At 42.6% G+C, this 25,084-nt stretch overlaps 1 long non-coding RNA gene across 4 annotated transcripts in view; it reads right to left on the bottom strand.

Annotated features, from left to right (window-relative positions):
* Positions 1 to 20,451, bottom strand: part of LOC148381177 (uncharacterized) — a 94,233-nt gene extending 73,782 nt beyond the window's left edge. The window contains exon 1 of one of the 4 annotated variants that reach the window (XR_015854645.1): positions 20,190 to 20,451. This is a non-coding gene — a long non-coding RNA (uncharacterized LOC148381177). The remainder of the gene's footprint in view (positions 1 to 20,189) is intronic. The other 3 variants (XR_015854644.1, XR_015854643.1, XR_015854642.1) reach the window with 3 other exon arrangements.
* Between the last annotated feature and the right edge of the window lie 4,633 nt (positions 20,452 to 25,084).

Genomic DNA, 25,084 nt, shown 5'->3' with positions numbered 1-25,084 from the left:
GTATATAGTTTATTTAGAGGAGCAACGTGTATGTCGTTAGACTTCAGTAGTTTCTGATTTTCTAGGGAGGCCATGAAGGCAGCAAGGGTGGGGGTGGGAGGGCAGAAAGAGTGATCCAGGTGTGTTGGCTCACATGTTGAGCTCTTGGTTTGTGAAATAAAGAGCTGGTTACCAAATCCACGTCTTGGCTGGTACTTTGGTAACGCTACAATATAGTTATATACGTAGATCTGTGGAATAATTGGAGCCGCCAACTGACAACGAGGCTGACTTCAGCAGCGCATGTAGGTCCGGAATCGACAGCTGGTTGTTTTTTGTTGACACAGAGGATGAATATTCCGGTGGATTTAATGATTTGAAGTGACACGAATGGTTCGTTAAAATTGTTGTTTATATTACATTTATTTGATATATCTAGTGACTAGATTCTAGTCTGACGTCAGCGGCGCACGTAGTTTCGGTGTCAACAGCTGTGGGTTTTTTTTGTTTTTTTAAGTGACATGGAAGACGAAGATTCTGATAAATGTATTGATTTGGAGTGACACGGATGGTTTGATAAAATTCTTGTTTACATTACATTTATTTGATATATCTAGTCTGACGTCCGTGGTGCACGTAGTCTTTCCGGCGTCAACAGCTGTGTTGGGGTTTTTTTTGTTGTTTTTTTAAAGTGACACGGAAGATGAAGATTCTGATGGATTTATTGATTTGGAGTGACACGCATGGTTCGATAAAATTGTTGTTTATATTATTGTTATTTCATACATAGTTTATATATTGTTATATGGGCCTGTAGAAAAATTTGAACTGCAACGCGCCGCTGACGTCGGACTTGTTTACATAAAGGAGGACCAACTAGATCGATGGCTTTAATGATTTGGAGTGACACAGATGGTTTGATAAAGGTCTTATTTATGTTATAGTCATTTGAATAACTGTTATTGTTACATCAGGCCCATTCTCAGCTTCTCGTTTGTGTTTATGTCACGTTAGCATACCGTATCGTTTAGCCTGTTGTTGTTCGTTCATGTCTGTTCTTGGTGTTGGATTTTGTTGAGTAAATTTCCCCCAAAATGCGACTAATACTCCGGAGCGACTTATATATGGGGTTTTTTTCACTTTATTGTGCATTTTGTGGCTGATCCGACGTATATTCCGGAGCGATTTTTAGTCCGAACAATACGGTATATAGGCCTAAAATGGAACAGCAAATACAGATGTTTATTTATTGATCAAAACATATTTGAATTATTTCACAAAAACATAGCTCCTCATCTGTCAACATCTTCCACGAGAGCAACCAGCAACACATTGGCTGTCACTGAAACTATTTTTTTCTCCGGGTGGCGTGACAAAAGCAACGCAGGGATTTAACTGTTAGCGCACTCAATTAGCACGTTTTGTTGAGCTGCACTATAGCGAGGTCTCAGCGGGGTTATGTATATTATGAGCAGTCACTCAACAGGACGGGCGCACAAGAGAAGGCACTAACGAGAACCTCTTTGCCACTTTGCAAGTTCAATTTAAAAAAAAAGGTGAGAATATGTTGTGCCATATGTTGATATCTGAAATCTGATTTCTCCCCAAGCACTGAAATACGCAGCTTTAAAGAACGCATGCATAAACTAGTTTGTCAAAAATGCTTTTACAGTGGTTGGATTCCAATAAAAGCATTGCAAAGGGTTCAAGAAGCAGATATTTTTATCTTCTTGAGTCATCGTGCGCCGAATCACACGGCTCCGCGTTGTCATGCTTGTGTAATTTGGAATAACGACAGCTTGATCTCATCTAGTGAGTCAAACACCATTGCAAATCCTATTTAGATGATTTACTGCGACTGTATTATTCTTTTTTTGTGTGGGGGGAGTGACGATTTTATTCCATCTCCGGAATGTCACCTTGGACCGCGTCGCACGATCACTCACCGGGACAAACAGGGCAGAAGAGATGCCGGGAATAAAGAACTAAATCTAGATTTTGAAAATGCATCAGCGATGGCATCTGGAATGAGATCTGTCAGAATATCAGTCATCCTTGTCAGAAAAAAATAATCACATCATCACTCCAGGAGCCATTTAAAGAGGTCCCTGTCTGAAAAGTTAAACAGCAGTGCAATACGAATTCTAATTGTATGAAATTTGCCGCTCCATAATGTAAGGAGACATTGTTTTATCAACTCTTCGTATTGGACCAATACCGGTTTCCAGGATATTATACTCTGTGTCTATCTATTGCTTTGTGTCAGAGTAAAAATGTTACAATCCATAAAATATTAAAATGGCCCCTTCTCAAATGTCCCCATTTAATTAAATGCGACATGGCTGAAAATGCAGGAAGTGTTAACTGTAACGCTGCCGGGTGGGCGTTATGATTGAATAAGGATTTTTTTTCTGTCATGTGTGAAGGCGAGGTAACCCACGCCGCTCCAAAACCTCCTTCCTATAATCCCAGCAGAGGCCCCCGGTCCACTGACAGATCAGGAAAGTGCAAGGAAAAGAAAGGAGCCCGGCTGCCAATTACATCCCCCCCTTTCCCAATAAAGTCCGTTCAATGGTTGAGTGACAGTAGCCCGCCCCCGAGGATCTGAGTGGGCTGCCATTAAAAGCTGAGAACTGCAGGTTCCATCAGTTCCATGCGAGTCTGCCACCGAGCGCTTTGACGTCGTAGGCGGCGTGGTAATAAAACGCTATTAGAACTGCGCCGCTTAGCCGCACCGTTAATGGGATTATTTCACCGCGTGTGATTATGCCTCAGGGAAACTAATTCACATTTAAATACAGTGGGACTACAACATGTTTCTAAATTTTGCAATTTGTTCCTTTCCAAAGCGTGGTCGGTAGTTTGTTCCTGGACAGTGAACCCGATTAGTATATTCATCTGACGGCAGATGGACACAGTAGGAGCGGTAATCCATCCGATTAATCGATTACCTGATCAAATCGGATAAGACAAACGATTCTAAAAAGATAGTGACAGGTTTTCAGTATTCGCTACTTAATAGATGCTGTTTACTGTCAGGCCATACTTTGGCTCATGTTTGGTATTGCAAGGGAACAAAGTGCAGATCGAAAAGTAACGATGCAAACAAGCGTGACTAACATTTTAAACAGTGAATTTATACACTGTAAAATTTGTGTCATTGCTTTTTGAGTTTGCCTTTAATAATGTCTAATCATTACACCCCGAAGAAAAGAAAACCAATGGCAGGTGTATGTGTAATTCCGTATATGGTTCATAGGCTTCGAGTCCCCCCACCACACCGTAGAATTGAGCACAGTAGGAGCAATCAACGTATGATTTGCAATAAGTCCGCGGGGGCTCAATTGGAGAGTCGGTCTGACGTGAAACCTGTATGGACTTCAAACTGCGGCTCTTTTGTCAAACTTTCATGTAAAATTGCGCGGAGAAGTCGTGCCGAGTAGAAAGACTAGACGAAAGCGACGAAGCGCACTCCCCCGCTGATCTAAGTGTCCACTTTTAATGGGCCATTTAGCGTTCATGCGCCGGAGATAATACCAAGAGAATTACAGCTCGGGCGTACAATGGTTAGGCATTGAGAGCGTCAGAAAGCTACCACCTGTGTTTACTCGGCAGCTGTCGGCGTTGAGCACTTTAGCGACAACACAGAGCTTCGTTGGCTGAACGCAAACAATGACTAAGCTGTGCCAGAACAAACAGTGTCGAACATCTAAATGAAGCGTTTGTCAACACATCAAAACATAATGACGACGAGAAGCTAATCACAACAGCTGAGTGTATGCTTTCCTTTCTTTTGGATTACCGAAGGGCCTTGAACTCAATTCCCTTTGTCCCGGCTCACGGATCGATCCCAACGCAAATCTCATTAAGTGCTCTAGTAAAGAGCCCCGTGCATCCTGTTTCGTCCTGAATGGCAGGGCAAAGCAAGCCCGCGGACCCTTCAGAGAAAATCAATGGGAAAAAAAATGAAGGTGCACTGCCAGACCGTCCCAGATAGGGACTATCAGCACAAAAATAGATACGAGTGGAAATTAAATATGCAAGCTACAGCCCCTCTTTTCAAGTCGAACCCGAGAAATGATTGTCAAACTTTGACGTCATGACGACTAAGACTTTCACGACTTTGATCTGTGCTGGTGGCAAAACTTTTCTTTCTATGACACTCTAAGATGCCACAAAATGGCAGGAGAGTCCTGACCAATAGGAAAGTAGCAATTCATGTCAAGAAAGCATGTATGGACCATTCTTCCGTTCTCTAAGAGCAGTTTAAATGTTGTTGATTTAACTTGCAATGATGTGACAATATTTGCTTTTAAGCATCCGGCACTTTTCCTCGGAGCAACATGAAGCACGATCCGTGGCCAAACTCTCCAGGGAAAACTCATTTCGCTCCCACCGCACAGGCCAAATTACACTGCCAATTACTCGGAGTGAAGCGCCGCGACACGCCGCGGCGGGTTCCTGTCAAATTTTTTTTTTCTCATTTCCGCCCGAGGAAAACAAAATATTTCACATGATTACATGCGGGCGCAACATGCCGTGAGCACCCACAGCGTTTCTGGTCGAATGGAATGGCGCCTGGTGCTGAAGCTAACCCAGTTGGTGAGGCCAGGAGTAGAAGATTCTCATATTGTATTCTTCTTCCACTGTGTATGTGGTGGTTGTTTATTTATTTTTTGTCCAATCAAATTCCAGCCTGCCGTGATGTCAGGCCTAGGGCCTTCAGAATCAGCAGTTGTGACTGATATTAGGATTGATTCTTTAACCAATAAACTTTCAGATATATCCTCGCAGTCCTAGCCTTAAAAATATTTGTGCTTCGTTACTTCCAACCAGTGTGAAGAAGAGAACAAGAGAAATGTACTTTGGCCAAGCATTACTGTTCCATGAGCGTGCTCGGAATATGAATCTATCGTCGCTGAAATGTGACAAGCGCACATTGTGGCCTTTGGCTTCTAATAAGAGACGAACAAAAAAGTGGTTAAGGGTGTTCTCCATGCGACGGATTGGGAAGAAAAAAAGAATCTATAATCTGTAAGAACAAATGGATCGCTGGGAATTTGCAGCGGTGGTAAAATCCCGACGTTATGTTATAAAGTACACGTACATTTCCAGTGGGCGTTGGAGTGAAATACGGCTCCGGTGTGGGTCTTTAAAACATTCAGATTAGTGTTGCCACTCGCTGTGACTCACCGGGGTCATGAATAAAACGCTTTGCCTATATTTAACATCTTATCATGAAGCCACAAAGGGAGCGTTTGAGTGCGCCAACAGCAAAAAGTGTATTCAGCCGAGCGTCGCTATTTCTTTTTCCCCCCACCGGCGTAAATTATAATCATGCCAGCTTCCCACAGTTTCCCCGTAATCTGTATGACTGTTACGCAGGGGAGGAAAAGAAGACGATAAAATTGGATGCAAAACTTTGATGAGACAACACAGAAGACCATTTAGAATACATATGAGCTAGTTTTTGTAGAGAATTAAGAATATATGCCAGGGGTGGGCAAACTTTTTGACTGGTGGGCCGAATTTGGTTCTGAATTTAGACCGGGGGGCCGAACCAGGAGCAGATGGATGTAGTGTTTGTGTGAAGTAATAGAAATGATATGTAAAGGTCATTGCATAAAAAGTTTGCACTTTTAGTAGGTAGTAAAACATGAAAATTCAAAAAAAGCTTATTGAAAACAAATGCATTTATTAACAGCATTAAAAAAATATTTCACCAAAAAACTACTATCAGTGATTCTCATTATATACGACACTGTTATTATGAATAATAGTTTCCATCACTTCAGCGCCTGCAGGTCAGATTTATGAAATATGTTTATCTAATGAGGTGAAATCACATCAAACGGCAAACATTCTGACCAAATACATCATCTTGAAGAATCAGTGAAAGAATACATCTAAATAAAGTAATAAAGAAATCAATAGTATTGTTAGTCTCCCTATTTTGCAAGTGCATCATGGTCTGGAGTAAAATTTGTTGTGGTAATTCTTAGGATGGAGCCGAGGCGTCGGTCCGTTAACCTAGATCTGGGAGGGGCTTTGTTGACGTTCATGTGGCTGAAGGTCTGCTCACACACGTAGGTCGAGCCAAATTGTCCACACTTTTTTTAAACACTCGGCACTCAGTGTCCACCGTTCTTTTCCTCGGTCAGCCGACATGAAGGCACCCGGCATCAACCACGAGATGGCCATGGACCGTTCCCAGTGGAAGAAAGCCATATCAAGAACCCAGTCCAACCCAGCGGCGCCTGGAAAACGGACTTAAACGGATGATGATGATGATGATGATGATGATGATGGGCCACTCATTTTAATGGAAGGATTCCAGGGGAAGGTTTGTGGGTGGCATTAGCGTAAAACTGTATCTGAAAGCTCAGAGCGCGAATTACGAGAATGCTGACGTCACAGCCCACACTCGAAATTCGGCACTGATGGAAATAGAGCGCAGAGTGCACTGGGTCCGTACTACTTAGTACGTACACGCACTTATGACTGTGCACCGAGCTTTCTGACACGGCTTCCGGGAGTAAATGCGCGGGCAGGCGCTTCCCCATCTATTGGGTAAACATGGTAATTGCAGGGAAAATGACCCAAAAAAAAGTTTAATAATACAAGGTTGGGCGGGCCGGATTAAACAGCCCCGTGGGCCAGATGTGGCCCGCGGGCCGTAGTTTCCCCATGGCTGATATATGCTATGTGCAGTGGGAGAGGAACATTTTTCGAATATATGATAAGAAACTTTTCCACGTTTGGGCTTACACTGGAAACAAGCAACCTCTAACCTCGAGCGCAGGCGCAGGCACAGGGGGATGTGACGACGTGGCATACCAATCAAGCCACTTATCATTCAAAGCTGCGCGAAGGCACTCGGACGTGCGCCATCCCACATGAAGATGTTTTTCCCAGTTAATGAAATGTCAGTCAAGCTAATGAAACGCTACGGCGCTCGACCCGTGGATGAACTCAGACGGGTTTGCGCTTCCATTTTTCACCTTTGTCGCTGTCATCCAATTGGGAAGTTGTCCTCAATTGTACTTTTATTATTATTATTATTATTATTATTATTATTCATTTGGGTAAAGAATTTGGGAAACTGTTTCCCGTTTCACGTTCTCGTCTTGTTAATATCATTCAAACACGGTCAATTGAATATTTTACATAAAATGATACTTGTTGAGAATATTGAAAATAGCTTGAGAACAAATCGTGTCATTCCCGAAAACTCGATTGAAGTGTTGTAAAACTCCGTCAGCAATTCGTCTAACATTTGGTACCTTTGGACTTCTAAGATACAGGAAGACCTGGAACAAAAGACCAAAATGACGACAAGGAAAGCCACAGGAAAGGTTTAACAGAAAACGGCAGCCCATCGCATTAAGGCGACAAACATCATTGGCTGCTGTTAAAGAGTTCAGCCGGGCTAATAGGTTTTTTATTGACTAGCAGTCGGGTGGTGCGGGGTAAACAAAATGTCCTCCCGAAGCTGCCGGGGAAGGGGCATCTCTGCTTCCCACTTTTTTATTGATACAAGGTCGGCAGGTTTAGATTGGCCGAAATGTTTGCACTCCGAGATAAAAATCATCCCGTCCCGCGTCTTTTCTGAAGGGGTAAAAACGAACATTCCGCAGGGGGCTAAACGCCACCATTATTGGATTGCACTTTCTTTCCAAGAAGACTGTTTATCTTCGGGGTGGCCGATTTTGGGAGATGTCTTCTTTTAGGAGTGACATTTTGAAGACTCTCAGAAAGTGATGTTTGGAATCGGTTTGCACGCTAGCTGTCACGCTGAAGGCAAAGTAATCCTTTAAGAAGAAATAATGGCGACGGGGAAATATTCTGTTGTCCTTGGTCTTCCGTCATCACCCGTTTTCACATAACCGCTGCTCTGAATTTAATTGCTGTTTCTGCCCACAAAGCTCATCTGAACGTGATTGGCTGAGCGGTGTCACATTTTACTGAGGACGTCTGTTTTGATATCAACCTCGTCATCCATTATGCATCTGACTCTGCCGCTGATGCTTGTGGAATAAAGATCCCGAATATACCATGCGATGGACGCATGAATAAACAAAAAGCTGGCAGCTCCCTGTATATTTATTGTTTTAAGCAAATGAAGCCTGCTGTGATAAGATTCTTCAGAAGGAAGAGGTCAAGAATCAAATAGGATGAAGAGGCTCCCTGGCAATTGACAGCCTCGCATTCCAGCTATTGTAATTAGGTCCGCTGAGACAAAAACAACGCAACAGCAGCAAGATATCATTATTTTCTCATGCTCCTGTCAGAAGCCACACCCCTCCTCCCGTCCAGAATCATTCAAATTACATCGCTTTGCAATGTATGATTTAAACATCTCAAGACGTACGTCTTTGTTGTAAGTGCTTGTTGTTTTGATCCGGTGAAATAAAATATTGACATTTCCAAGTTAAATAAGAAGGCTGCTCTCAATGTAGAAGGGAAGTGCATTTAATATCAAGACTTAACTGGAATTCAATATTTGTATTTTTCTCACACAGATCTTTCAACAGCAAACGGCAGGTAATCGCGGATAAAGCCGGCTGGCGCTCGCAACCTCTAATTCGATAACAGCACATGGACAATAAATTAACACGGTGATGAACGAGCTGCAGCGTACACAATACACCGTTACAATCGGCTTTTGTTGAATGTCAGGTCTAATAAATGTCATTCTATTCGTTTTTAGGGAGGACTGGATAAGGAAACATTTTGTCAAAAAGTATATGAATAATAAATGATTTTGTATATAATCCATCTTTACAAAACGTGTCGTTCCGTGACAGCTAAAATGCTAATGGACCATCCGTCGGTGACATCTGCTATCGCACCAAGCGTCCACTATGGCGTCCACTCGATGCTCAACGTCCACAGGGCCGCGTTTCATTCACAATAGCGTCAAGCTATTTGTCATTGCGACAAGCTATTTGTCACTGCCCGTTATCACAAAGCTTTGCTCCTGTAAATCACTCCGGCTGCCGGCTGCTCTGTCACCACTTATTGGTGATCATATCGACACATACAACAGTGTTGCATTGTGCTAGCATAACTACCCTGTGAAGTGAATTCTGAAAATTGCTTCTAAATACATCATGTTTGAAGATTTGGGAAAATAAAATTGAGCTTGACATTTCTGTGTAGGTTCAATACATTTCGCCGACGTGTTTTTGTGCTTGGCAGAGGTAATGAGGCAGCGAGATCTTAACGGTTCTGTCGTCGGTGACCGCCTTGAAATATGAGGTGAGACAAGAAGGTTAAATGCAACTTTTTACCACTGTTTGCTTGCCTTTCCTCAATCAGTGAAGATCATTAGACTCATTCAGAGAAGAATTATTTGCTGAATTATCACCAAAAGGAGCATGTTTCAGCAAAAGGAAGTCAAAAGACTCAGCAATCAGAATCTGAGAGTATTCCTCAACGGGAATAATTCATCACATCATTGTTTGATAGGATTAAGATTGTTTCGTGAGTTATCTCCATTTTCTACTCCCGCCTGTCTAACGCGCAGCATGACAAGGGAATGCGTAGCCGCCTCAGACTGATGCTTTATTTTTTTTAATGCAGCGCACTCGTTTCGAAATATCCTGGGGCGATGTTGTCTTCGTGGACAATAAATCATGCGGTAAGATCATAGGTGTCGCCCTTGAAGCAATTGTAGGCCTATAAATGTTTCCACCAGGGAGCTTGTTTCAGTCCATGATTTGAGGAGAGGGAACCCAATCAAAGCTGCACTGTCCCTTTTAAAGATGTGGCAAATAAAATAATGGATGGCTTTTATAAAGTCACGACTTGTAGTTGTAAATCCTTGTTTGTCAGCCTTACAAGGACATTGTGTGCCTGGACACCTTCTACGGTAACAATAGTTGACTGTACTTGAGAACATAAACATCACTTGACTAGAGAGCTTCACCTAAAGAGTGAACCAAGACTTTCTAAATAATAATTTGACACCTCATGAGAGCCTGCCCAACTTCTGACTCCCAACATTGTATGTAAATGTACAATCCAGGGAGGCGGTTCTGTCATGGGGTTAATCGCCTTCAGTATGTGCAAAACGTCACGCAACATGCTTTGCTTGCTTTTCTACTTCTGCTTGGTCAACAAAATCTTGTGTTTGATCGCTACAACTAAGCCCCGTGACACCTTAACCAATGCTACATGTTTCTATTTCATAACAACATCTGATCATTGCAGTTGGAATGACCTCACATTCAACTGTAACCGAGCATGCAAGGACTTTGTTTCAGTTGTTTTTAAATCGCCTCCTTAGAGTCAAGGTAGTCTATCGAATGCAAGCATCCATTTCCTCGGGTTGTGCCTATAGTGTAATGCGTTCCGTGAAGAGTAGCTCGAGTTTCCGACATAAATGATAAATGTTCACGGGAGCCGGAAAACAATACATCCGCTCGTTCTTAAGACGCTCTTCATCTCTCATCCGAAGCGCTTTTCCACACATACATTACCATTCACTCCCAGGTAATATGTAAAAAAGCAATGGCGAGCAATGCCGACTCCATTTTTTTTTTGACAAGTGTAATTTGAAGCGCTTGGCTGTGATCGCCTGAAGACTGCCCACAATCTCCATCGCACTCTTTATGACACAAGCAAGTGCCGCTCCTGGTTCACACTTCATTACCCGCGGTAATGCGGCGGCACAATGATGTATGGAGCTCTTCGCCGTCTCAAGACTCGCTTCCGGCACAAATGGTCCAAGAAACTTGTAAAAGGGCTACAACAAAAAATAAAGTACTTCCAACAGCGTATTGGAACTTTTTAATTCCTTTTAAAAGTTGGAATCACAGCGGGGTTGGCGAGGCTTACACATATACCTATTTTTAAGATCTTCTACTCCAGTCCTCTAGATGGGAGCAATGCGCATTTTAACTTGGTAGGGAGTGTGGCCTGGCTAGCGAACGGCATTTTTTCGTGGTGGGATATACAGGTCTTAATAATAAAAAAAAAACTAAAAACTCACCCAATTAGCTTCAAACATGATTTTCCTTGACAGTCTTTAATCTGAAAACAAATATATTTTAGTTTTGTGTATTCAAAAGCTCCAGCTAGCAAGCCAACCAGCCAGCTAATGATGATCCAGACACCTTTCTTTCTTGCTTTACGATTGTTGTAGTTGTTCACTGTGGCACAGCATTGCCTTCTCTAAATGTAAAATTTTATAACGTGCTAAATGCTTGCAGACATTCTTTTAAGATTAATATTTCACGCCAACATCGAGGCATAGAGAGTCATTAAAAGCAAAGAGTGCCGTATATTTGCCACAATGGGAAACGAGTGCGTCGATGAGACATGCAGTGCAGCATGAGCCACTTCGGTTGGTTTTCACGACCCGGAACGTTATAATCCCCCGTCAAACCTTGCCGGCTCTTGTTTTATTCTCCCCTTACACTTTTACTGGTCCGCTCAGGTTGCCTTTTTTTTTTTTCTTTTCATGAGTCACCTAATTCTTTGCCCAGATCACCCTCCTGAGAATGTCACGCTCGCAGTTTAATTGGAAGTGTGTAGCGCCCCATACAAAGTGTAGATTGAAGACGCCGTAATAAAGATAAGAGGGGATTTAGAGGATGATACGACACCAGGTGGTGTTTTCGACGCAACGACCTGAAATAACCCCGTAGGGTAAGATAACAAAATGAAATATCCTATATTTGAAGGTGAGACTTATTTAAATAGTATATAGCAAATGTGAGAAAATATGGTGACACATTTTTCAGACCTATTTATCGTTAACACTGAAAGTTTGTAATGAGGCAGGCGCATTAGAGGTCCGAAGGTTAGTTAATATGTCGTCCTCCGCAGACTGATTTATTGAGCTATTTTCCCAGAAGAAATAGCGGCTGCGTGCAGTTGTGCACATTTTGAGAATAAACTAATAAACAAATTAATACACCAGGCAAGGTGAGGCAATGCAGGGTACAGATGTTGAAGCCTGCCGAGAGTTCTGACGGAAAACATAGCACGGAAAGAAGCCCATCTACACATATATCGCAATAGCAAATGTCTACACACCCCGTAACGCCCGTTTTTTCTTTTGTTCATGCTAAAAAAAAAAGACCATGATAAACCATTTAAGAACTTTTTTTTTAAAGAGTTATTTTAAATACATTTATTTGTGATTCAACATGTTAGAAACTTTTGACCTCGAGGCATGTGCTTTCAAGTCACAAATAGTTTCCGGAGTTGGATTTGCCTCCAGTGTACATACATGGAAAGTGAGAAATGCTTCAGGGATGTCAGATTTATGTCACATTACAATCACAGCGGAGCTTTCAATTGGCCCGAAGCTAAAGTAGGAGTAGCAATATTTACTGGAGACAGTCAACGTGGTGGAAAACCGCGTGGGTTTTCTCCGGGCACTCCGGTTTCCTCCCACATTCCAAAAACATGCTTGGTAGGCCGATTGAAGACTCCAAATTGTCCCTAGGTGTGAGTGTGGGTGCGAACGGTTGTCTGTCTCTGTGTGCCCTGCGATTGGCTGGCAACCGGTTCAGGGTGTCCCCCGCCTACTGCCCGATGACGGCTGGGATAGGCTCCAGCACGCCAGCGACCCCCGTGGGGACTAAGCGGTTCTATGACATAATTTATTTTTAATTTATTTTACTCCCATGTTTGAGAAGCATTGCTCTAAAGAGTTTGTGATGTTGAATTTATAAAACATTACAGCAAGCACATTAAACTTTCATCAAATGTTTTTTTTTGTTTCCAATAGCGAGAGGAGGCCGAACGGCTGTCAAAGCCCAACACCGGCTTGCCTCAACTTGAGCAAGATCAAACGATGCCGATTATCTCCCATTAGCTCACAAAGGCCTGCAAACAATGGTCACATAACAGCATCAAAGTAGTGCTTCTAATAGCTCTGTGTCGGCTAAAAGCTGCGGCGGGGCTGAGAATTACAATTATTACCATTCCCCAGAGTGCATAAGGGCCGTTCGCGTTTATTAAAGGGTCAGCGAGTTGGGCGCATAGTTGGCACAAATGGCTCAGAGCTAGTAAAAAAAAAAAACTGGTATTGGTATTATCATACCGAAAAAACTCAGGATACAATGAGCTAATTTAATAAGCTGCAACACAATTGCGCTCATATGAAGAGCTGTTTCTAATATTTAGATTCCCCCCCAATGTCCTCTAGGATATTTTCATGTCACAGATGTGTCTGTCAATTGTAAAAAAATAAAATTGCACATCTCCTTTAAGGCTCCATACTGCGCTCGATGAAACATGGCTATAGTGTATCATAAAAATAGACTGTATACAGAGATAAAAGGCAGCTTGGAGTGTAATGATTGCAAAATATAAAAACGCTTGTGCGTATGTTTTGTGCAGCAGGTTACGTTACAGCAAAAACCTGAAGGTCAGAGCAAAATTACGCTTGCATGCCCGGGCAGTCGATTTTGGTTTTCATCTCACCACAAATATCTCAGCGAAGAAGGACGTCTTTGTTGTGCCGTATCGCTCGTTACATTAAAAGCCCGAGAGCAGCTCATCAACTTCACACAAAGATTCTCAGCTTTTTTTTTTTTTTCCTTCGTGGGGGTTTTGTCACTTTATAGTTGTCACTGAAACCATGATGGGGTTTGGCAAATAAGCCGTTTTTGATATTAACATGTCTGCAGAACTTTTGGTTTAGTTCATTTGCAGTTAAAAACCAACTGATGGCTTTGGGTTGAGCTCTCCCTTTCCTCTACAAGGGCCCAACTTGCGATGCATCCCACTGAATGCTCGACAAATTTATACGAGCCAATCTGAAAATTCATGAGCATTCAGGCCCCTTCGTCCCACACGGTTCCTCTCGATTGGTAGCGCAGCACACATTAGCATGCGGCTTATTATCATACCCAAAGGTGGTAGAGTGGATCAAAGACAAGAATGTCTTGTTTAATATTTCTGCTTCATTAAAGAGCAAGTTTTTTTTTTCGCAGTGGTGCCCTATGTGTGTCTTTGTCGGTTCGAGGCGGCCGTGTGTCCTTTGCTCTGAAGCAGGAAGTGCAATATTAATAGCCGAGGTGAGGGAAGCCCTCCGAGAGTGAGGCCTGGCGAACGCAAGGCCTGTAATTGGTCTTCATATGTCACCTGCTTGACTTTGACATGTTCTCCCTTTCAGGGAACATACTGTAGCCATTAAACTGACCTCACCATTCATATTAATCTCCCTTTTCTCAATGTCACCATCCACTTTTCCCGCTGCATCCCTAATGGTGAAAATTCCATCAAGCAAATTGCGGTTTGAATACGTGTACTGTAAATCACCATTATTCATTGAGGCACAGCGACTGAGCAACGCCGCGCTTGCCGAAAAAAAAACTTAACAGTCGTCTGCAAAATAATTTTTATAAGTACCTAATAGTTTAAAGCAGGGTTAGGCAACTAGCATCCTTGTCCACTTTTTGAAAATAACTGTGGAGCCGTCGCTTTGAGTTGTAATTCTCAGTATTCTCCACTAGATGGCAGACAATTGTGTGTCCTTCAAAAGCAAGGATATATTCTACATTCAAACTAAGTCTGTATTTCCTGACTTGCATTGAAATCCCAGACCAAATCTTCACCAAGCAGCAGGAGTGGATAAACACTAAAGTAGTGCCCCATAATTATTTTTCGAATACATCAACCTAGTAGAGGTCTGCCCTCCACCGAGGGCTATTCTTGTCCTACTCTAAATTCAGCCAATTATTAAAAAAGTAGACCTGTTCTCTTTGTCGTATAAAATCACAAACGACAACACGGGTCACCCCTAAGGATGGAGACGACGGCAAAAAAAAAAAAAAGCAGCAGTGCCCTCTGCTCTTGCTGGCTTCTCGCTTGTCAACACACTGCCACTAAGTGGGAATAACATCATTTGAGTCTTTGTCAGAATTATGCATGAGTCCATTACGTGCACATTCACAGGATTTGGTGTTTACAGGACCCTCTCTTCCTGTGAGAGCCAAGCTTGACATTGTGCAGGCGCCCACATTACAGCAATTACAGTGAGTGGATTCAAGATTGGAAGGGTTGGCTGTTACGGTTTCCTTTACCTGAGTAAACAGGGTGATGAGGCGGGTTGGCGCACCGATCGGATTGATTCACTCTCGAGGAATACAAGCGATGTCGCGTTCGCCCGGAGACTTTTGCCAACACTCTGAAATCTTTTATCAATCTTATACAACATTTAGGTAAACATCCCTGATTCCATTTTACAAAAAAAAAGCACCTATTGTAAGAAAATAAAGAATGAATTAAAAATAATTCCACTTGTGTTGTCAGTTTACCAGGAATTAACATAACCCGATTTTTTTTTTTTTTAAATAGTCCGCAAAGTCAGTGTTTACTATTTGGGCTATTAATCATGATGCCGGTTGCCAGTAAATTCCAAACAGTGCTCAAGTGGTTAAGCTGAAAGTAACATTTGGAGAAAATTGGCACACTTTCTATTCGTTGGCATGGATTGCACCAACGCATCTTTCTTAATGTGAGCGTATGCTTGGAATGCAGCCATGCAACGTAATCCCCTACACAGTATAAAGACGAGAAAATGGTTTATCGACCGCTGCCGACAGAAAATAAGAGAGCTAGATTAGATGTTAATAAAGGACGAAGCTATAATGACATAACGCCCACACTCAAATCAGTCATACGGCAAAATGTTAGATCAGAGGTGGGCATATTTTTGTGCTCGAGGGCCGCATTTGTTTGGTAGTCCTCAGTTTCAAAAAGGTTGTTGACTCCTGGTTTAAACGTTTATTTGGCCGGAATAGTGCTAGACGCTATGGCCCAGTCGAGGTAGTGCTACAGTGGCTTCGATTGAACCCGAGAGCGACAAGTGACATTTGGCTCCCTTTACAACACTGTTTGTCCAAGACTCAAACACAGTCCAGGTTGGCCCGTCCAAGTTTTATTAATGAGACGAATCACTCCGAATTGATCAGGGGGGCCTTAGAGAAGATTATCAAAAGCATTTGAGGAGAGAGAAAGCGATCGATTCCCGGGATGCCTCGCAAGCTTTCCCACTGAAATCTCATTAAGGATGAAGAGGCACGCCGTAGCCCGGCTTTGAGCACTATTTACCATCTTCCGCGTAGGATTTTCTAATTACGCCAGCGGGATCGATAGCGACGTATCTAACGCGTCGAGAGTTTGGCAGTGAAAGAAAAATTAAAAAATACTTTTCGATTGGAAAGAACGTGTTCTTCACAGATTTGTCTGACAGGCCTCAAATTAACTTTTTTTTATGCGATGAGGAATTCGGGTCAGGTATGCACCAATAAAAAAGCATGATTAGCTCAAGGTTAGCGCACTCACATCTTGCCATCTGCATTTAAAATCTCTTCACAAGCCCATGCTAGAGACAACATTCAAGTTGGCACTGAGTTAAATGAGTGTTTGAAAAATTACAGGAAAGAGAAATTGTTTTGGCTAAATTGGCAGCATAACTAGCATGATTTGAATTGCATATGAGTCCAACAACTACCTTATTTTTTTAAAACACCGAAGGCATTTTTGGAACCACACTATAAAGATTAAAAAACAAAAATACACTGAGATTGAAGTTTTAATCCTTGGAGAATTGTATGTTTTGGGATATTTGTTTTAACTTAAAGGCATGTTTTGCCATTTGTTGCTAAAACAGCTAAATGGGGCTTGTTTTTGACAGCCTATAAATGTTACATGAAAATAGCTGGTTTGAAAAATGTAACTTAAAACCACAGCCACCTTCTTATCAGATTACTTTGACCAACAGACTGTAGGTTGACGAGCATATTTTGTCCATCGTGGAGAGGAACAGCTGTCGTTTTAGTCATTAGCTCTTTTAGCAGCTAATGAAGCTAGCTAGCATCTGTTAGGCACATTAGCGCCTGTCTCGTGAGTCCAAGGCACATTGTGTCAATGTCAAACCTGGTGGGGGGCGGGGTGTTTGTTTTTAAGGTCAGCACCGGTTTAATAACAATAAATCATCTGGAAACGTCACAATACAAGTGTTTACTCTCAAAATGGAGATATATGTGAAAAGTGCGACAGAGCGGCTTTACAACCTCTGCGTTAGACTCCAGGCAATGCAACGAGAACCCATTTCAGAGACCTGTCAAAAAAAAAAAATCATATCGCTGGGTACACGCTGTAGCAGTCAATTCGAACGCGCATAAACGTTTGCTTTATGAAACATGTCTCCACAGGCTAATCAAAGGGAAAATGTCAAGGCAGATCCGAGCCATTTTTCAGCCACCGGCGGTGCATTATTATGCATATTGATAAGGATAACAAGAATTAATCAGTTGATTATTGGAAACAATAATGCTTCCTGATCGATCTCAGTGCTCAAACTCGCACACGCAGCCAGTCCATTGACCTCAGCCATTCTATTGGCCACGATTATGTAGCTGGCTCTAAGTAAAGCTAGCCAACAGTACGTTTAATTGGTTAAAATAAAGAAAGGAATAAACAAGATAAACAACATTCTCTGCCGCAAGGTAAACAATGTAGTATGTATCTGCTTTGCCTTATTTGCCTCCCAAAAAGGATTACAGTGCGAAGTGCAAAACCCTTCCATTTATTACGCGCAGACGCTGTAACGTGGGGCAATAAAAACTGTAGGATACTGCTGAGCACGGGCACAAGGGGTGCAAGAGGGAGCCGTAGAGGTAATATCGACACGCGGCGGATATGCTGCCTTGATGCCCCTCGTCAAACTGTCTGCTTTGAAAGCCATCTGCTCTAATTAGCTATGGATTGTGCGGTACAGCAGCTCCAGTTCATTGTTTTGGCACCGTGGCATTTTTCCAAGGAGTGAGTGTTTGTGAGAGCAGCTGCTACAAGCCTCTGTGAAACCCCAGAAAAGAAAATAATAAATAAATAAAACATTGCGGTGTTGACCCGGGAATTTTCTTCGTGTTAGTACGTGATAGACTATTGCCCGAGGGATTGGCCATTTGTCACACTGGAAAACCGGAGATTCCTCATTACCAGGCAAATATTCGCAAAATCCCGCAACCTAAACCCTTATTATGACTGTTTTTACAGCCATTTGGAAACCGGAACATCTAAAGTGACAGTGGAACAAAAATATGAGGAGACAAGATGGAGTGTGTCTGTTGGAATGTTGTTGACAGTTTGCAAAAAAAAGGCAGCTTGTGCATAGTGCTAATGCTAGCCGGGTTTTGCTGGCACTGCTATTTTGTTAAAGATGGATGGGAACAAAGAGTCATGACGTCAGGCCTAAATGAAATCTTGCTAGTTTTAACGCTGTAAACTTCCCCTTTGGGTGCACCACTTGAATCAGTACTTCCACTTTTAATTTTGACACAGGCATCTGTTCTTCTACTCAAGTGGAATATGAGTACTTTCACTTTTGCAAAACATTTGCTCTTGGACATAGCTATAAATCAGAAACTTATGACTCCAAAGTGAAGGAATGGGGTCAAAATACAAAAACTCCTGCCTAGCTACAAAAACAGATGTGCTCAAACCTCATTGAATAAAGTACATAAGCAGACAAGTATATTCGCATATCAATAAAAGAAACATTTTAAGCATATAATTATACCTACACACCAAATCAATAAATAAGACATAACTAGACATTTTTGATAAGTGGTAATGAGGAAGGTTTTTATAAACGTTATGATCTGATAGATATTTCTGAGCACTTTGAAATAACAAATGTCTTTTGATATATAGCCTAAATAGCTTAATGACCCTTAAGGAACTGTGTAATGCATGCCTGATGTTTTTCTCAAAATCATGGACATGGCCAGAGTCGTCTTGACCGTTCAGTACTTGATTGTATCTTATGTTTTGACTAGACGCCAGTTTTTGATTACTACTGAACGCTCTGCACAGAGGGAAATATTTTGCCTAACAAAGAAAAGATACAGTTGGAAGCATGATTAAACTAAGAATAAGCAAAGACATGAAGTATCAAAACAACAGCAATAGATTAATGATGTCACACCCAAAAGCTAACATAATTTCGTACAAAATGACAAAATTGAAAGAATGAGGTACGACAGTGTATGTCCAAGATTGGAGAAGAATGTTCACAGGAAGTTCACATGGAGATAAAACCAGCAGGTGCCAGAGGGAGCCAGCCAAGGACTCGGCCAAAGATGATCCCCAAGGCCGAAAGACGGGATGGAAGACAACAGCCCCCACACACACCGAATTGCCCATAACCAGCACCCACTCCCATGGCGAACTTGCCCCACCCCAAAGACTCATCACCCATCAAACTCGGCCCACACTGGCATGTGCAGCTGATATAAGCTAACCAAAGAACCTTGAACGTTGCCTTTTCTGAATGGAGACTTTCTGCTCTTGAAGGGCCCAGCGCTGTATTGTACTTTCCTGAAAACAGAGCTTTTTGAACAAGAATTGTGATTGAACTCAACCAACCTGTGTAAGTCTAATTTCTGCTTCAGTGTCTTAGCATTTTCCTAAATCTGAAGAAATCAAACGAGCACGCAGTGAGTAAATCGGATAACAGGTGATTGGCAATGGCTTTTGCCGTGAGGCGCAGATAACGCGCCCCCTAAATTGTGGACAAAATCCAACAAAAGCACTAAATGTTGCTGGCGAGGTTACTGTAAAAACAATATGATATACTGCATTGTTCATTCATGACCCCCCATCCCCTTTAGATTGATTATACTACGCCGCTCCGCATTAAAGCACCATTAGCCGCCATTACAGCGGACCAACAATAACACTGGAATGGGGCTTGCAATCAGAAAAGCGAGGGGGTTACATCACCAACTAGTCACGTGTCGAATGTAGCCCGAGCGCTCTCCCGTGTCAACGACGTGGCTAATGACGAACGACCGGATTCATTTTGTTTAAGTGCAAAACATCCATTCTGAAACAGGCTTTAAAAGTGCCCCGTGTCAATACGAGAAATATTGAATCTGCGCCTGAAATCCTTTTCCTTCTCGTTCTGCAATAGTGTGATAGATTAGCGGTGCACCGAGTCAACGGACGCTCATTACCACCGGCGAATAAAAGAGGGCTGAATTCAAAGGGCGAGATGATAATGACTCGGCTCGACGCTTATGTTTTTGTATGAATATTTAAAAGACAACAACCAGGGGGAAGGCAATTAAAGGAGTGCAAGTACATGAGGCAACTTGTTTCCCCTGCCTTGATTATTTCCCAGTTTAAAGCCTTTTAAGGTACAAAAATAAGGATGTATGCGCCGTCGTTGCACTTACATTATAGCCGCGCTTCACTCGAGCTCTTTGCTGTGTTTTCTTCCTCTTAAAAATCACAATGAGGCTCGGAATCATTGAAACGACATTACGGGCGTCGTTTGTGCATTGCGCCGTGAGCCTGGTGCGTTATAGAGGAAATGCAAAATCACACTCTGGTTCTGCACAACAGCTCCCATCTACACGTGTGAGAGTAATGTGAAAACATTGCAGCTGCAATTATACATATTATACATTATTGAGGTTTTTTTTTTGCTTAACTATATAATCACTAATAAAAACCATGAGCCTGTATGGAAGCCAAAGCAGTGGCGGGACACTCCCCCTCCAAATAGCGAGGGGGATTACTGTAATAGTCACGTGATAGATGCAATGCACCACAACACTCTTGAGCCATGTGAATATATCACCAAGGCTGGTAGGCGCCTTGTATTCGCCGGTAATAATAAGTGCTGATGGATGTCGCTTAAGGCCTATTAGCTGAATCATGTTTGTGCATTCCTGCAGGCGCTGGAGGTCTTTTTACGAGAGGTCCCTTGCCAAGTGCGGGACGCCGTGGGCGGGAGGAGTCGGCGATATTTTGGGAGAACGCGCTGGTTTAGGATTCAAGCAGTTTGCCATTATAGACAAGTATTGTTTTGCATTCCGAACCACAAGGGGGAGAATATAGTAAGAGATCATTCCACGATAGTGAGACCTGGGACTCGTGATGTGGCGTGGTATTTGTGAGGTACTACTTGGTATTGAACGTTTGAGAACCAACATTCTGACGCAGTAATTCCCAAAGGGTAATAAGAGTTCCAGTACACAGGCTCCCTCTTGTGGTAAGTGTAAGAATGACTGAATTAAATGTTCATACTGACACAGATATAAAAACAGAAAAACTCCTCGCTTGCAATCAAAAACAAATAACTTTTTGAATTGAATTTTCTCAGTGTAAATGGCAGTCAGCCACAGAAGAAAAGGGGCAGTTGAGGTTCATATTGACATTGTGATACGAATAGGACAAGTGTGGCAGCAGAGACGGCAGAGATGTTTGTTATCGCAACTCAAAAGTCCTCGTGTTGCTTGACCGCCAATATGGCCTCCGTAAAAGAGCCAACGTACACCCAAGACGCATTTGATGATATATAGTCCCCAGCTCCCCTCAGGCAAATTGCACAAACACCATTTCAGTTAACGCCCATAAATGCTCGTGCAGGGACTATACATTTTTGATTAGTGTTCTGTCGGGCAAATCTTTTAATGCACTATTAAAAGCAGCCGTAACAAATAGGCTTGTCACCAATATCCGACGCTTGCGAGTACTTAAACTAATTGTGTTTCCGTGCTATGAAAGAGCCATTTCGATGAAGAGTGTGAGCCTCGCAACGTGAAAAAGGATGCGGCTGTGGCGGGAATCTACTGATATGCAAAAAATGACATGGGAATGATGCTAAACAGGAATTTATTAGCTGGGCCATTTTGTTTTGGGAGAATATGTTCGCATAACCAATGTTTTTCTGCCTCATTATTATTACAGTGATTACATCCCTTATGTCTCAGCGCTCAGCCATAACCGACAGTCATCAGCTTAACTCTTATGGACGTTTGGGGAAAATGAAAATGAGGAGTTTTCCCCAAATGGATGCGTTGAATGATTAATATATGGCGGTCAATTCATCTTCCACGAGGCGGTCCGCCGGTTAAAGTGGATTGGAAATATCAACAGTGAATATCAGTCTGCCAACTCGAGTATCTCATCTTTTGACTTTTTATCGGCGCTAATATTCCAAGATATTATGAACATTTCAGCTTTCATTAAAGCCAAGTTGTGCTCGTGGACTTTTAAATATCTCATTTATGAAGCGGAGGACAGGATTTTTTTTTTGAGGTATGAGATTGTTTTCCCACTTGTATCTGTGAAAATAACACAGCATTGAAACTGAATGTAGTATTAAAAAATATGTATTGCGTATTGAGTGTAGAGCTAAAGCACACCAACATTGTATGCAAATGAGGTTAGCTAGCTGAGAGCAGCAAGAAAAGAAACAAAGGTCTATCAAAATGGAAAAAAGTAGCATAAAATATTGATGTGTGCGGAGCTAAAGGACAGCTAACATAATGTGATGATTTAATCCTGGTATTTATTTTTATAAACTGCTATCTGCTAACGCAAATTGCTCCATTATTCTGGTTGATTTTACGGGCCTATAGCAAAAGTGTATAACAAGTATGACCTGCTACCCAACTAATGACATTTCCAACACAACTTTCTCACGCAGCGTGAACACATTAATCACAGTAGCAGCGAGAACCACCCACTCCAGTGATCAAATCCATAACGGAGAGGCAATCAAACGGCGAGCAGAGCTCTCGAGCCCACTTGGCGGAAAGGGGCTGACACGTAGGAGTGTGACAGCTTCATCGTTTTGCTCAATTAACATGACAACCGTGTTGCTTTTTGTACCTGGCCGTTATTTGGCTATTAGCTGATGTACGGGCCAATAGAAATCATTTATCATTTGAGTTGTGCGGAGGTCGATGCGGTCCATATTCGGCAAAATTATCGTTATGTGGGTACCGCTGCGGATTCTCGAATAACAAGTTGGAAAGGGTTCACGTCTGGAAGGCCAAACGTATTTCTTATGGTTCCTCCTGCTTGTATGTTTTATTCATGAAGCCTTTAGCGTCAATGGAAAATGGGGGGGAAAAAGTTATTGGTTCCTGGCAAGGTCATGGCTTGGTCATGGCTTTTTCTCGACGTTCAAGCAAAGCTCCTGTGTGTATTGTTTTTATTTTATGACATCAAACAATGACTTATTCCTAACAGTGTCATCTGAAATATTTCATTATCCTCATCAGATGCTTCTGAGGTGTTCATTCTTGTGGACATACTGGCAAAAAGGGAGATTTATAACGACTGGGTTTATACCAATATGAGACAATTCCTGCTGCATTCTTGTATAGTTCCAGACAGCAATAGATATTTTTTTTTGTTACTGTGTGTTACTTTGTTAGTGAAACCCCCATTCTCATTTTAGCAATTTAGAATCAAATCGCAGAACTTGACTAACACTGAACTTTTTCTTTTCATGGAGAGAAATCGCTCATTTGTGGATGACAAGTGGGGAATATATTTGTTTTATCTACTGTATGCAAATCGCACAAGGCCACATTTGTAGAATAGACAGGAAACGTCCTCCCTCCACCAATTTCTGAGGCCAGGAAAACATTTGCGCGATAAAAGCGTAATGAAGGCCGCATGTATTATCGCCCGCTGTTCGGACACAATTTTTCACTTCCCGCCAACCTGCCCGCCGTGAGCTGTGATTCAGTGGCGCTGACCCACATGTCACCTTAACCAACCCCCCCACCCCCCCACTCCCCACCCCCCGCACCCTCCCACCTCCGACATTCAGCAAGGCTGCCGAAGCGTAAGCGTTGTGGCGGCGGCGGATTAAATTTAGGGGACCAATGCGGCGCCTGATGTGAAAAGACATCTCTATTTATTCCCGCAAACATTCTCAAACGTGCTGACACGAGACATAACACAAAGCGACATCGCCGCCGAGCGCCGCAATTCGCGCTGGAAGTGTTCCACATCGCAGCGTGGCGCCGGTCGAGCGTGCACACTTCAAAGTCGAGCACGATTTGCTCCGGTTTCATCCCAATTCAAAGGGTTCCGAAATGGAGCTGTTCAGCGGCACCCCTCCGTCTCCCTGACGTCAAATCACTGAGGAGTGCAGATTGTCTTTCTGTGTCTCTCGCTCAGTCGATCAATATTGTAGAGAGGCTTGTGGTTTGCGATCACCCCCAGCCTTTCAGGGGGCCGCCTTTTCCAATAAATATGATAGACAGTATTTTAGTAAATGCAGAAGGAAGATTAGTTTGCCGGCTCTTAAGAAAAAAAATGCACCCAAGTGGTTCGCGCAGACACACAGAGTCTGGGTGTGCAATTTAAATGTAGAAAAGCCTCCAGGTTTGTATTCATGCGTGCCACGTTGTTTAAGATAAATTACCCCGCCGCATGGAAGGATGGAGTGGGTGTTTTGTTTTTTTCTACTCATCTTACATTTCCCCGAGATAAATAATAATCATTTGCTACATTTTCCTCACCTTGCTCAGCACAGACCCGAGCATACGCATGCATATTGGTTGTTTGTGGCCTTTAAACACAATTTCAGTTTTGTATGATTGTTCTTAGAAAGCAATCTACACGCGATAAACAGTCCAAATTAAGCGGAATTAGACAAATACAAACAACATCTAATTTGTTGTATGCACCATGGAGTTTTTTCTGTCTTGTGCCCAAGATGGTTTATTGTGTCTATTCTAACATCCGGTTTCAAAGAGTTTTTCTCCACAGCCCCGCCCTGCGGATCAATGACTAAACCGGCCCGGCCTGCCAAGAGAAAAGATCCGAGTCTATAATAACACTGTCGCTCCATCTTCTTCTGCTGCAGTACATTACCTGCCAGCCCCCGATTGCCAGCCCCTCCCTTCCTCACCCTGGAGGCATCTTCATTAATGCCCTGGCTTTACATCAAGTACAGGGAACTAGCCTGGGAAGGAAACTGCGGCCCAATTTCAATGCTACACACGGGTCAAAGCCAAGACTACGACCTTGACCGATTCACAAAGCATTAAGATTATTCCTTAATTTTGTTCCCTGTAACCTTCCAAAGAAACGGGAAGTCTTCTTGAAACAACAGGCTCTCATCGACTCGAGTTACTTGGGCCATGCATTGTCAGACAAGGATCAAAATCAATAGACGTCTTTGTTGTCTATTAATCGGAGCGAGCGACACGTTGGTCCGAGCGAACATCCGTCAAGCCGTTAATGGGATCCCGAGCTTCGTCTTTCATCCGTTGATGAATTCATACGGCTTTCAATTACGCGCGTGGCAAACAAACTT

The sequence above is a fragment of the Syngnathus floridae genome, chromosome 20 (genome assembly GCF_059516105.1).
Source record: "Syngnathus floridae isolate MCC-2025c chromosome 20, RoL_Sflo_1.0, whole genome shotgun sequence".
NCBI lineage: Eukaryota > Metazoa > Chordata > Actinopteri > Syngnathiformes > Syngnathidae > Syngnathus > Syngnathus floridae.
This window is presented reverse-complemented; position numbering and strand designations above follow the sequence as displayed.